This window comes from Hypanus sabinus, unplaced genomic scaffold, assembly GCF_030144855.1.
Source record: "Hypanus sabinus isolate sHypSab1 unplaced genomic scaffold, sHypSab1.hap1 scaffold_316, whole genome shotgun sequence".
Classification (NCBI taxonomy): domain Eukaryota; kingdom Metazoa; phylum Chordata; class Chondrichthyes; order Myliobatiformes; family Dasyatidae; genus Hypanus; species Hypanus sabinus.
In genome coordinates this window covers 379,412-394,258 of record NW_026781227.1, presented here as the reverse complement: position 1 = coordinate 394,258, position 14,847 = coordinate 379,412, and the positions used below count along the sequence as shown (strand labels likewise).

At 46.2% G+C, this 14,847-nt stretch overlaps 1 protein-coding gene across 3 annotated transcripts in view; it reads right to left on the bottom strand.

Moving 5' to 3' along the window:
• Positions 1–12,168, bottom strand: part of LOC132388393 (NACHT, LRR and PYD domains-containing protein 3-like) — a 36,741-nt gene extending 24,573 nt beyond the window's left edge. For 2 of the 3 annotated variants that reach the window (XM_059960743.1, XM_059960745.1), the window contains exons 1-4: positions 12,144–12,168; positions 8,721–8,887; positions 3,622–3,681; positions 1,861–1,924 (exon numbers count right to left, since the gene is read on the bottom strand). The gene's annotated coding sequence lies outside the window, so the exon portion shown is untranslated. The remainder of the gene's footprint in view (positions 1–1,860; positions 1,925–3,621; positions 3,682–8,720; positions 8,888–12,143) is intronic. The other variant, XM_059960744.1, reaches the window with a different exon arrangement.
• Positions 12,169–14,847: the final 2,679 nt, after the last annotated feature.

The following is a 14,847-nucleotide window of genomic DNA, read 5'->3' as shown; positions in this document are numbered from 1 at the left end:
TTGAATTATGCGACTGCGCCTGCCTCATCCACTTCCTCTGGCTGTTTCCTCGATATAATCCCCAACATCTGCATGAATCCGTTGCAGCTCGGGTTGGTTTTGCAAATTGTTTACCACCCCTTGTCCATTTATATCCCATATATGCTACGATAATCTTCTCTGTGAACAGTAACTACTAATGTTGTGCTTTCTGCGAACTTCCCGAAAAGCACAATAGAATCATTTGCTTGAATCAGCTTTTGTGTCATATACTGAATGCGTTGTGGATCAGGATGTGGAATTACGTACTGACTGATGTGAAGCCCAGGTTTATATGGGTGTTATCAACTGAATCTTCCTCCCGGTGTGTTCACTTACTGTTTGCACCCACTAAGTTCAGATACTCGGATTCGCCGGAACAGAAACAGAAGATCAGTACCAAGTACACACAGAGACCGTCCTGGGTGGGGAACGTTGTGGTGTGACAATACGTCCCTCGTCAGGAGAGGATTTCAGTGTTTCTACCCGTTCAGTATCATCTTTAAAACTGTGATGCTTTACGGACATGAATGCTCTTTTTCTGTGCGCATGTATTTAAGGGAAACAGACATGCACCTGGCAGTGGTATTTACAATGCAGAGATTACAGAATTAATTGTAACAATCTGCTTCTGCTGAATGTTGAGGAGGCCATTCCAGGGAGGGGTGAGGGGGAGGGGGAGAGAAAGGGGGGAGAGAAAGGGAGAGAATGAGAGGAGGCAATGGGGGAGACTGTCTTCAACTGCTTCCAGTTCCTCCCAGAAGAGGAACTATTTTGTCGACGTCCCTGTCAAGACGCCGCAGGATAAATTATTTCTCATTAAATATCCCACTGATTTTACCAAACTACTACGGATGCAATCAAATACACCACCTTGTAAACTTAGGTCATGTCGAATTCTTCTCAATCACTGAAAAAGGCCAAGATCACAGACCTTTCCTCACAGGACAACTCACAAGGTGCAGATGTCTCTGTGTTAAACCTTCTTTTCCTAGATCTATTCCTAGATTTCCTTGTGTTGCCCTGGATTGCCAACAACTTCAGATTTTCTCATGTTCGTAGATGAGCAACGTGCTCATTTTACCGTTTCCATCCTGATCTCGGTCCCTCTATTGTACTTTTGTTCGAATCTATGCTTGTGCATTTCCAATTGTATTAACTTCATTACTTACATCCCTCATATACATGAGAAGCAAAATTGTTTACGTTACGTCTCTGTTTAAATGTGCAATCTCCCACCTGCCCACACACTTCTGACAGAAGGGAATCAACACTGCAGGCGGTGATCCACAACAGGTCTCATCAACCGACTATATAATGGAACCATCAACTCCTTACACCATCCGCCCCCCTCCCCAGCTATAAACCAGTGAGAGTAGTTCTCATAATTTCGACCCCTCCCAGCAGCTACCTACCGAAATGTAGTAACGGGCAGACAGATAGTGTCAATCCCGCCTGCGATGGAATAAGCAAAGCGAATCCTCAATTCCCCCAGTCAGGGATCAGTAAATACGCGAGTGTGGATGGACTGGCTTCCTGCTGTTGCAAGCAGTAGCCCGGGGACAGTTCCGAGATGCGGGAAGCTCGCACCTCCCGACCCTTTGCTGATGATTCGGAACTGGGTTGAAAGTGCGGCGTTTCCGATAACATCTCCAACTGCACCGGTTTCCCCCGGGACATGCACAGGAAGTCGATGCATTCAATTAGCTGAAGGGAATTATTAATTCTTTCACAAGCGATTCGCTACAGTTCAATTGTTGAACATGCGAATACGTTCTCAGTCTCATTTAAGTGTCTGTCTGCCTTTCTGATGTTTATATTTCAGTAAAAAGAGCTTCTTACCGTGTACAGCCAGCGGCTCCAGCTTCTGTTACCACCCTGTCCCAGTAAGGCAGTGTTACGGGTTCTGTAAGTAATGAACACATCCTGGTTAATGTTCAGTCAGCTCCTGGTGATAATCATTAACTAAACCTACAGCGTTACCAGCGGGTCTCTCCGCCTCCTGTTCCTTAGCACAGGGTACGTTCTGTCTCCAAACAAACATCACCATGGAGATGAAATGTGATCTCAGTGATTTTGAGAGCGGAATGTTTGTCGGTGCCAGAGGGTGCAGTTTGAATATCGCAGGAACTGCTGAACTCCGGGGATTGTCCCGTTCAACAGTCTCAGTTTTGCGGAGAATGGAGCGGAAGAAGATCAGTGAGCGGCAGTACCGAGAGGGAAAACGCCTTGTTAGTGAGAGAGATCGAATGGGAAAAGCGAGATTGGTTCAATCTGCCGGGAAGACGACAGTAACTCAAATAACCACGCTGCAAATGCATTGTGCAGAGAGGCGTCATTGGACGTGTAACATGTCGAACTTTGAAACGGACGGGCTACAGATGTAGAAAACCACGGACATACAATCAGTGGCCGCAGTATTGGGTACGGGACGTGCACAGTACAGTGCCCATTGATATGTGTGTTTGTCAGCCAGAATTTGCTGATGGGAGATCGGCATCCCGCATTCACTGTGACCAACGCAGATCTGACTGTGATCTCGGCGCATCAATCCTGCCTCTCACCTGTAACATCTCACTCATTTGTGTATCAAGGGCCACCACACTGCAGGATTACAATATTAACTGAAAGACTCTCCTTCTCCTGAATATTGAGGGCGGCCATTCCCATGACACACTGGACCCAGCGAGAGAGAGAAAACATATCAACTGTCTTCAACTGGCGGTGCCTGGTTTCAGACCCTCACACAACAGGAACCGTTTTGTCCACGTCCCTGTCAAACTCCGCGGGATATTTTATGTCTCATCGAAGTTCCCACACATTTTACCAAATTTCCGCGAATGAAATCAAGTACATTGTCTCTTTTTAAAAAAAAACTGTAATGCATAAAAGCAGGTCTCTCCTGTTTTAAGTCACATCACAAGTCAAGATCACAACAGATTCCTCATAGAAAAACTCACGGGGGCAGATATCTGTCTGCTGAACCTTCTTTTGGTTTCCCACCTACCCTTCTGTCCCTCTCACATCTGACAGAAGGGAAACAACAGGTCTCACCAACCGACTATGTAATGGAACCATCAACTCCTTACACCGCCTTCCCCCACGACCACCCCCCGCCCCGGCTGTAATCTCCAATGTGGGTGGTTCCATACTTTTGACCACCAACCGAAATGCCGTCTAGGATGGACAGTTAGTGTAGATACCGCCAGTGAGGGAATAGGCAAAACGAATCCTCAGTTCCTCGGTCCGGGATCGGTAAAGCCCCGAGTGTGGACGGATCGGCTTCCTGTTACTGCAAGCAGTAGCCCGGGGACAGTTCCGAGATGCGGGAAGCGCGCACCTCCCTAACCTTTGCTGATGATTCGGAGCTGGGTTGAAAGTGCGGCGTTTTCGATAACACCTCCAACTGCCCCGGTTTCCCCCGGGACATGCACAGGAAGTCGATGCATTCAACTAGATGCAGGGAATTATTAATTCTTTCAAAAGCGATTCTTTACAGTTCTAATATCGATCAACACTATACGTTATCAATCTCATTCAAGTGTTCATACAAGTGGCTAACTGCCTTTGTGATTTTATATTTCAGTATATAGAGCTTCTTACCTTGTACTGCGGCTCCAGGTTATGTTACCACTCTGTCCCAGTGAGGCTGTGTTCCGGGTTCTGACGGTAATGAACACGCCCTGATTAATATTCAGTCTGCTCCTGGTGATAATCATTAACTAAACCTATAGATTTATTAGCGGTTCTCTCCCTATCCTGTTCCTTAGTGAAGAGTACGTTCTGTCTCCAACAAACATCACCATGGAGATGAAATGTGATCTCAGTGATTTTGCGAGTGCAATGTTTGTTGGTGCCAGAGGGAGCAGTTTTATAGACAATAGACAATAGGTTCAGGAGTAGGCCGTTCGGCCCTTCAAGCCAGCACTGCCATTCAATGTGATCATGGCTGATCATCCACAATCATTACCCTGTTCCTGCTTTCTCCCCATATCCCTTGACTCCGCTATCTTTAAGAGCTCTATCTAACTATTTCTTGAAAGCATCGAGATAATTGGCCCCCACTGCCTTCTGAGGCAGAGTATTCCACAGATGCACAACTCTCTGGGTGAAAAAGTTTTCCGTGAACTCTGTTCTAAACGGCCTACCCCTTATTCTTAAACTGTGGCCTCTGTTTCTGGGCTCCCCCAACATCGGTAACATGATTCTTGCCTCTAGCGTGTCCAAACTCTTAATAATCTTATATGTTTCCATCAGATCCCCTCTCGTCTTTCTAAATTCCAGTGTATACAAACCTAGTCGTTGCAATCTTTCAACATATCGCAGTCCCTCCCACCCCGGGAATCAACCTATTGAACATATGCTGCACTCCCTCAATAGCAAGAATGCCCTTCCTCAAATTTGGAGACCAAAGCTGAACACAACTCTCTAGGTGTGTCTCACGAGGGCCCTGTACAACTGCAGAAGGAACTCTTTACTCCTATACTCAGCTCCGTCTGTTAAGAAGGCCAACATGCCATTAGCTTTCTTCACTGCCTGCTGTACCTGCATGTTTACTTTCAGTGACTTCTGAACAAGGACACCTAGATCCCGTTGTACTTCCCCTTTTCCTAACTTGACAGCATTCAGACAGTTATCTGCCTTCCTGTTCTTGTCACCAAAGTGGATAAGCTCACATGTATCCACATTAAACTGCATCTTCCCACACACCCAACCTGCCGAAATCACCTGCATTCTCCTAAGATCCACCTCATATTTCACACTGCCACCCAGCTTTGTGTCATCTGCAAATTTGCTAATGTTACTTTTAATCCCTTCATTTAAATCATTAATGTATATTGTAAATAGCCGGTCCAAGCACCGAGCCTTTCGGTACCCCACTAATCACTGTCCGCCATTCTGAAAAGGAGCCGTTAATCCCTACTCTTGGTTCCCTGTCTGCCAACCAATTTTCTATTTATGTCAGTACCCTACCCCCAATACCATGTGCTCTAATTTTACCCAGTAATCTCCTATGTTGGACCTTATCAAAGGCTTTCTGAAAGTCCAGCTACACTACATCACTGGCTCTCTCTTGTCCATTTTCATAGTTACATTCTCAAAAAATTCCAGAAGATTTGTCAAGCATGAATTCCCCTTCGTAAATCTGACTCGGACCGATTCTGTTACTTCTATACAAATGTTCCGTTATTTCATCTTTTATAATTGACTCCAGCATCTTCGCCACCACTGATGTAAGGCTAACTGGTTATAATTCCCTGTTTTCTCTCTCCCTCCTTTCTTAAAAAGTGGGATAATATTAGCTATCCTCCAATCCTCAGGAACTGATCCTGAATCTATAAAACATTGGAAAATGATTACCATTGCGCCCACGATTTCGAGTGCCACCTCCGTAACTACCCCGGGTTGCAGACCATCAGGCCCTGGAAATTTATCAGCCTTCAATCCCATCAGTCTACCAACACAGTTTTCTGCCTCATGTGAATTATCTTCAGTTCTTCCGTTACCCCAGGTCCTCTGGCCGCTATTACATTTGAGAGATTGTCTATGTCCTCCCTAGTGAAGACAGATTCAAAGCACCTGTTCAACTCGTCTGGCATTTCCTTGTTCCCCATAATAAATTCACCCGTTTCTGCCTTGAAGGGCCCAAGTTTGTTCTTAAATATCCCCCCCCCCTTCACACACCTAATGAAGCTTTTATTACCCTCATTTATATTCTTGGTTAGCTTACCTTCGTACCTCATCTTTTCTCCCCGTATTGCCGTTTTAGTAATCTTCGGTTGTTCTTTAAAAGTTTCCCAATCGTCTGGCTTCCCACTCATCGTTGCTATGTTATACTTCTTCTCCTTTATTTTTATACTGTCCTTGACTTCCCTTGTCAGCCATGGTCGCCCCTACTCCCCTGAGAATCTTTCTTGCTCTTTGGAATGAACTGATCCTGCACCTTCTTTATTATTCGCAGAAATACCTGCCATTGTTGTACAACTTTCATATCCGCGAGCATATCCTTCCAGTCAACTTTGGCTAGCGCCTCCCTCATAGTTCCATGGTCCCCTTTGTTCAATTGTAATACTGACACTTCCGATTTTCAGTTCTCCCTCTCAAATTGTAGATTAAAACTTACAATATTATGGTCACTACCTCCTAATGGTTCCTTTACCTCGAGTTCCCTTATCAACTCCAGTTCATTACACAATACTAGATCCAGAATTGCCTTCTCCCTGGTAGGCTCCAGTACAAGATGCTCGAAGAATCCATCTCGGAGGCACTCCACAAACTCCCTTTCTTGGGCTCCAGTACCAACCTGATTTTCCCAGTCTACCTGCATGTTGAAATCCCCCATTACAACCGTAGTATTACCTTTACAACATGCTAATTTTAACTCTTGATTCAACTTGCACCCTATATCTAGGGTTCTATTTGGGGGACCTGTAGATAACTCCCATTAGAGTCTTTTTGTCCTTACAATTCCTCAGTTCTATCCAAACTGACGCTACATCTCTTGATTGTATGTCACCCCTCGCAAGGGTCTGAATTTCATTCCTCACCAGCAAAGCCACCCCACCCCCCTCTACCCAACTGTCTGCCCTTTCGATAGGACATATAATCTTGAATATTCATTTCCCAGCGCTGGTCATTTTGCAGCTATGTATGTTATTCCTACAACATCATACTAACCAACTTCCAACTGAGCTTCAAGTTCATCCACTTTATTACTTATACTTCGTGCATTCATATATAGTACTTTCAAACCATTACCCCCCTCGCTTCTCACATCAGTCCCTATTGCACCTGACCATACTGAGCTTTCTTCATACGATCCCTTCTTGAGCTTTCTGCCCCTTTAAATCTGTTGTCTTTCTTAACTTTTCTTATTCTGTCTTTCCCTTTTACTCCATCCTTATATTTCCAGTTCGTCTCCTTCACGGCCCCCATTTATTAGTTCAAACACAACCGTGTAGCAGTGGCAAACCTGCCTGAGAAAATGCTGGTCCCCCGCCTGCTAAAGTGCAACCCGTCTCTTTTGTATAATTCATCTTTACCCCAAAACAAATCCCAGTGGTCTAAGAATCTAAAACCCTGCTTGCCGCAGCAGCTCTCAGCCACACATTGAGATCCCATATCTCCCCGTTCCTGCCCTCACCAGCAAGAGGAACTGGAAACAAACCGGAGATAACCACCCAGGTGGTCCTGCTTTTCAGTCTTCTTCCGAGTTCTCTGAAGTCACGCTGCAGAATTTCTTCCTCTTCTTTCCGATGTCATTTGTGCCGATATGCACTACCACATCTGGCTGTTCACGTTCACCCTGGAGGATTCCCTGCAATCGGTCCGAGACGTCCTGGATCCTGGCTCCAGGGAGTCAACATACCATCCTTCAATCCTGCCTGTTGCAGCAGAAACCCCTTTCTGTACCTCTTACTATGGAGTCCCCTACTACCACGGCTCTGCTTGTCGTCTGTCTTATCTGCTTTGCTTCAGTGCCAATTTTCGACTCGCAGACCGGTCCGCATCTCAGAATGGCAGTATCTTCTGTGCCGACAGCTTCCAAGAGGGTGAACCTGCATTCAAGAGACACATCCCCCGGGGTCTCCAGTACTTCAAGCATCCATCCCTTTCTCATCGTCGCCCCCGTTCTCTCCTCCAGTATCTTCGGTGTAACAACCTCACTGTAGGTCCTGTCCAGCAAACTCGCGTTTTCCCGGGCGATCCTGAGGTCATCCAGTTGCCTCTCCAGTGTCCCAACACTGTCCTTCAGGAGCTGAACCTGTACAAACTTATCACAGTTGTAGCAGCCTGTTGCACCATTATTGTCCCTGACCTCCAACATCAGGCAAACATCACATTGAATCAGTTTACCTGTCATCTCTTCACCACCTTTTACCCTCTCCAACTGTGGTGTAGTCTCCTCCCTCAGCCTCCTCGCCGAAGACTCTCGAGCCAAAGTCTCGAACTTCCCTCGGCAGGGCCGCTTCGCTCGACAGGGCCACTCCCCTCGACAGGGTCGCTCCCTTCGAAAAGGCCGCTTCCCTCGACAGGTTCACTTCCCTCGACAGGGCCACTTCCCTCGATAGGGCCATTCCCTCGACAGGGCCGCTTCCCTCGAAAAAGTCAGCATCCTTTCATGTCTTGACTAATAGAGAATCTATCAACCTCTTCTTTAAATACACCCAAATACTTGATCTTCACAGCCACCTGCGGCAAAGAGTTGTCCACATTCGCCACTCTGGTTAATTAAATTGCTCCTTATTTATGCTCCCAATGGACGTCATTCTAGGACTGAAGGAAATGAAGTGTTGCGACAAATGCTTCAAAGGGGTTTGTTCTCTGCAACGGGCTGCACGTCAATATACTCGAGGGTAAGTTCACCATTGCAGCTTGCAATAGAAAGAGAAGTCAATGACCTGTTACTGCAGTTCATGGTAGTTCCACATTTCCGCAATCACTACGGCACGAAGATCAGAACAAAAGTTACTTCAGAAGATACGAGACCATGAAATGAGTAATCAATGACGGAATGTGAGTGGCTTTGAAGAGCTGAGCTGCTGAAATCAAATTACCAGACCTGGATCGATTGCGACTGGGTCTGATACAGGTTTACCTGGTAATATGGGCCCATTCACTTTCGCTCCAAATATTTCCTACATTCCTTGGTGAAGATATATAATGTCTAACTGACCAGAGTTTGAGTAAATGAGACTCACCAAACTGTCTCCTGACTGAATCACCGGAATCTCCGAGTCAGATGGGTTCTCTCCAGTCGGTGCTCTCAGTCCTCGGGCTGGTTCACTTGTTGCTGCTCCCTCGTCTTCAGTCGCGCTCTGCTTCTGTATGTGCTTTTCTTCCAATAAATGTCTCACTGCAGGTCTAACTTGAACATGAAAGATAACGAAGTACGTTAACAATACCAAATAAAACAAAACATTTCTGTTCAATGTTCCTAAAGACATAAACTCATAGAAATTTAAATGTTGAATACAAATATCTCAATCTCAGTGAACAAATCAGTAATTGTCCCTCACACATCAGAAAACCTGATGTGGGTAAGAATAAGTCATAATTCAGTCATTGTAAGACAAAAGATACAGAAGCAGAATTAGTCCATTCGCTCCATCTTGTCTGCAACACCATTCATCAAGGTTGAAGATTACCCCCCCTCCCCCACCCCCGCAATGCTCCATTTCTTTCTGCTTTCCTACTGTAACAGCAAACCTAGTTATCAATCAAGAATATATCAAACCCGGCAATGAATATACCCAATAATAGCCCCCACCCACATGTGGCATCAAATTGAACTGATCAACCAAGCCTTGGCCGGGAAATAAAATAATCTTTCATCTCAGTTTTAAAGGAAAGTTTATTTATTCTCATCGTGTGCTCAGATCCATCAAAGGAAACTCATCACACACGTCTAATCTGTCAAGACCAATCTTCTGAATGACAGTGAGTGCAGGCTCAGATCCACCAAAGGAAACTCACCACACACGTCTAAACTGTCAAGACCAATCTTCTGAATTACAGTGAGTTCAGGCTCAGATCCACCGAAGGAAACTCATCACACACGTCTAAACTGTCAAGACCAATCTTCTGAATGACAGTGAGTGCAGGCTCAGACCCACCAAAGGAAACTCACCACACACGTCTAATCTGTCAAGACCAATCCTGTGAATGACAGTGAGTGCTGGCCCAGACGCACCAAAGGAAACTCACCACACACGTCTAATCTGTCAAGACCAATTTTCTGAATGACAGTGAGTGCAGGCCCAGACGCACCAAAGGAAACTCACCACACACGTCTAATCTGTCAAGACCAATCTTGTCAGCTCTCTCGACATCCAAGTTTCCCCTACCTTGCCATCCTTGCCCTTTCGTCTTCCTGGAAAGTACATGCCCTGTATTCCGTGTAGTTGGTCCTTAAATACCCTCCACATCTGGACTTGCCAACATTCAAAACAGCCGTTTCCTATTAACTTTCCCTAATTCCTGTCTAATAATTTCGTAATTTGCACAGCTCCAACTCATTACTCCTCGGCAAAGTCCAGAACTTTTCTCCAAAGCAATGGTAAAACTTAAATTGTGTGGTGATTGAACATCAGTTGAATGTAAATCGGCCAATCGTGAGGCAGCAGCTCTGTTAGTTTAATAAACGAATGAAGACATGGCCAAGAGGGTCAGATATTGTTCAGATCAGACGCAGAACTGGGAAAAAATGTGACTTTAGTGGCATTAAGCAAGGAATGATTGCTGGTGTCAGACCGTGTCGTCTGAAACTGCTGAACTGCAGAGATTTCCACACACAGCAGTCTCAGTTTAAAGAGAAACGGAGCGAAAAAATGAAACATCCAGCGATGGCAGTTCTGTAGGAGACAATGCCTTGATAATGAGAGAGACCAGAGGAGGATGGGCAGACTGATTCAATGTGAAAAAATGAAACATCCAGCGATGGCAGTTCTGTAGGGGACAATGCCTCGATAACGAGAGAGACCAGAGGAGGATGGGCAGACTGACTCCATGTGAAAAAATGAAACATCCAGCGATGGCAGTTCTGTGGGAGACAATGCCTTGATAATGAGAGAGACCAGAGGAGGATGGGCAGACTGATTCAATGTGAAAAAATGAAACATCCAGCGATGGCAGTTCTGTAGGAGACAGTGCCTCGATAATGAGAGAGACCAGAGGAGGATGGGCAGACTGATTCAATGTGAAAAAATGAAACACCCAGCGATGGCAGTTCTGTAGGAGACAGTGCCTCGATAATGAGAGAGACCAGAGGAGGATGGGCAGACTGATTCAATGTGAAAAAATGAAACATCCAGCGATGGCAGTTCTGTAGGAGACAATGCCTCGATAATGGGAGAGACCAGAGGAGGATGGGCAGACTGATTCAATGTGAAAAAATGAAACATCCAGCGATGGCAGTTCTGTAGGAGACAGTGCCTCGATAATGAGAGAGACCAGAGGAGGATGGGCAGACTGATTCAATGTGAAAAAATGAAACATCCCGCGATGGCAGTTCTGTAGGAGACAATGCCTCGATAATGAGAGAGGAGGATGGGCAGACTGATTCAATGTGAAAAGAAGGCGACAGTAACTCAAATAACCACAGGATACAATGTGCAGAAGAGCACCACTGAACGGGTAACCTGTCGAACATTGACCATTGACGTCGATGGGATACAACAGCAGAACATAAAGTCTGTGGCCACGTTAGTCGGTACAGGCGATACACAGTAAAGTGCCCACTGTGTCGACTTCGGTCACTTAAACAGCCAGTGAGATTCAGGAAGTGTTATTTTAAATATCCCTGCCAGCTGTACCCAGTCTTTGATTAAAAAAAACACATATAGAAAAACAAAACACACACACACACACACACACACACACACACACACACACACACACACACACACACACACACACACACACACACACACACACACACACACACACACACACAGCACACACCACACACACATATCCGTAACACAGCACAATTTCAAAAGCCGGTAATGAACTGGTAGCAGTGTGCGTATTAAAACACCATCTCATTGCCCATTCAGCACAGTCTCTGTCCTTACCTTGTGCTGAGCTTGATTCCCTTTCCAGCGAGTCTGAACACCTGAGGTTTATGGTTCCGAACAGTAAGCAAACACAATGTTCGGATAATCCTGGGCTTCACATTAATCAGAAAGTCACGCCACTCCCTGTTCTCACAGCGCTTCTATTGTCCAACACAAAGCACATTGAAGCAACTATTTCCAGAATTTCCAAATGTTTGAGCCAGATTTACCGCTTCAGTGCCCGGGGCCGATGATTACATTTCTCTCCAAATGTTTAATCTGCGCCAGAGAGGAATCACAACTCACAACTTGGTTCCGACCGGTTGGTGTTGTCACTTTGATTTATTATTCATCTTGGGACCGGTAAATTTTTGGATTATAAACTCCAGCGACAACTCAAAACAAAGTTGTTTGTGGTTATATTGAACAGAGACAGCAGAAATAAAGGCGCGTATCTCCACACCCTACTCCCCAGCGCTTGCATTGAACCACAGAAATACTAATTCAAACAGCTAGTGCCGATCATGCCTTTTTGGTGATTTTTGATCAGTATATCCTGGTTCCTACCTTTCAGAGCGGCCGCAGATCCTCTTCTTACACTGGCCATTGCGAGACTGAGCTAATGGCTCTGCAGGTAAATGAACACACTCCGGTTAAAAATTAATCTGCTCCGAGTGAAAATCATTAGGTAGACCCGGGATTTTATCAGTGGATCTCTCCATGACCTGTTCCTTGGTACAGGGCTTTTTCTGTGTCACACGCCCTTTTTGTTTTACAAACAGGACAGCTCGGACAATTTACCGATGTTACGTTGCTGCCAGTAATAAACGAGACTGCCGCCATTAACCCTCCCATTAGCGCAACAGAACAAACGCCGTGACCTGCAGCTCAGTGAGTTATCAGGTCGCAGGTTCAGTTGCATGCGCCATTATGCATGTCAGAATAGACAATGTCTGTCTCATGTTTCGGAAGGAAGTTCAGTCAAGTCAGGGGGGAATTCTAAGGGATAGATTTCATTCGCTTCTGGAAAAGACAGGGGAAGACACAAAAACAAAGGAGAAAAGAGACAGAGACAGAGAGCGACAGAGAGAAACAGCCGGGCAGAAATACACACACACACACACACACACAAACACACACACACACACACACACACACACACACACACACACACACACACACACACACACACACACACATACACACACGCACACACACATACACACACGCACACACACACACACACACATACACACACGCGCACACACACACACACACACACGCGCGCACTCACACACGCACGCACACACACACACGCGCGCGCGCGCACACACACACACACATACACACACACACACACACACACACACGCACACACACACACACACATACACACACACACACACATACACACACGCGCACACGCACACACACACACACACACACACATACACACACACACACACACACACACACGCACACACACACACATACACACACACACACATACACACACGCGCACACGCACACACACACACACACACACACATACACACACGCGCACACGCACACACACACACACGCACACACACACACACACGCACACACACACGCACGCACACACACACACATACACACACGCGCACACGCACACACACACACACACACATACACACACGCGCACTCACACGCACGCACACACACACACGCGCGCGCGCGCACACACACACACACACGCGCGCGCGCGCACACACACACAGAAACAGACAGAGACAGACGGAGAAGGGGAAATATACAAATAGAAAGGGATAGTAGGAGAATGGCAGACAGGCAGACACTGACGGGAACTTGTGACCCTCAGATAGAGACCGTAAGTAACTCCGGAGCCTCTCATTCATCCAAGGACGGGCGGTCGAGTTGAACTGGGTGCTTTGTACGGGGCTGAGTGGGGGAGGGGCAGGACGGGGGTAGATGCTTCCGAAGAGTAGGAAAGCATTTGGCGGGAAGCGGTGGCGGGGCCAAGAGAGATGAGGAGGGGACTGGGCAACTGGGATCCCTAACCTGAGATGTCAGGAAGTTCATGGGACTAGTTGCCTCCTTCAGCTTCTCACCATTAATTCTGTCATCTTATCTGCTGCAACCGACTGAAGCTGATTCACCTGTCAGTGGGGAACCCCATTCTCAAACGCACCCAACTTCCCCAGAGGTGGAATACGAATCTGTTTATCCGATTCGGCCTCTTAACTTTAATCGGAATCGTTTATACACTCTGAAAATTGTTTTCCAGGGGCCATACTTGGATTTATTGTATAGTTCCGGATTACTGGTCTTGAAGGCCACAGGTCTAGCCCTCAGCAGATGGCCAATGTCCTGGTCCATCCACGGCATTTGATTTGGTCAGTGTCCGGCAAGATCTCCAAGGCAGACACTAATCTACACAGGACTTCGTGTAGTCGGTAACAACTGTGGCCTTCTTGGTCCTCACCACTGGTGCTGTGGTCTTTAGTCTCTGCCCATATGCCGGGAATAGAAGTCCAGCCAAGTGACAGACTTTCAAAAGTGTGGGTCTAGATGGTACTGCAAGCGTTCTTGAATAAGGGACAATGGTCACGTGCGTTGCCTCCTCTGGGTTCACGAGCGAAACTTTGTTGGTAACTGTTCAGAGACTTCGTCAAGCTGACCTGACAGCACACACCACCCCTACCCCAACCCCTACCATCCCCCCCCACACACACACACACACATTGAGAGGCAAAGCATTAGGTTGTGGTGTTTCGAACCTGCAGATAATAGAGCTTAGCTCCTTCAGTGCCTGGTTAATGTTCGCTTGAGTTCGAATGTACACCACTGCTAGAAAAAAAACTGATAAAATGGATTGCATTTGACTGATAGGTGTTCTAGTTCAAGTGGATAGGAAAGACACAGAACTGATACGTCTGTGCATCAAGACAGGTTAATCACAAAGCATTTGACAAGGTTCCACACGAAAGTTAGTTAAGAAGGTTCATTCGTTAGGTATTAATATTGAATTAGTTAAATGGATTCAGCAGTGGATGGATGAGAGATGCCAGAGAGTAGTGGTGGATAACTGCTTGTCAGGTTGGAGGCCGTTGACCAGTGGTGTGCCTCAGGGATCTGTACTGGGTCCAATGTTTTTTGTCATATACATTAATGATCTGGATGATGGGCTGGTAAATTTGATTAGTAAATATGCAGATGATACTAAGATAGGTGGCGTTGTGGATAATGAAGTAGGTTTTCAAAGCTTGCA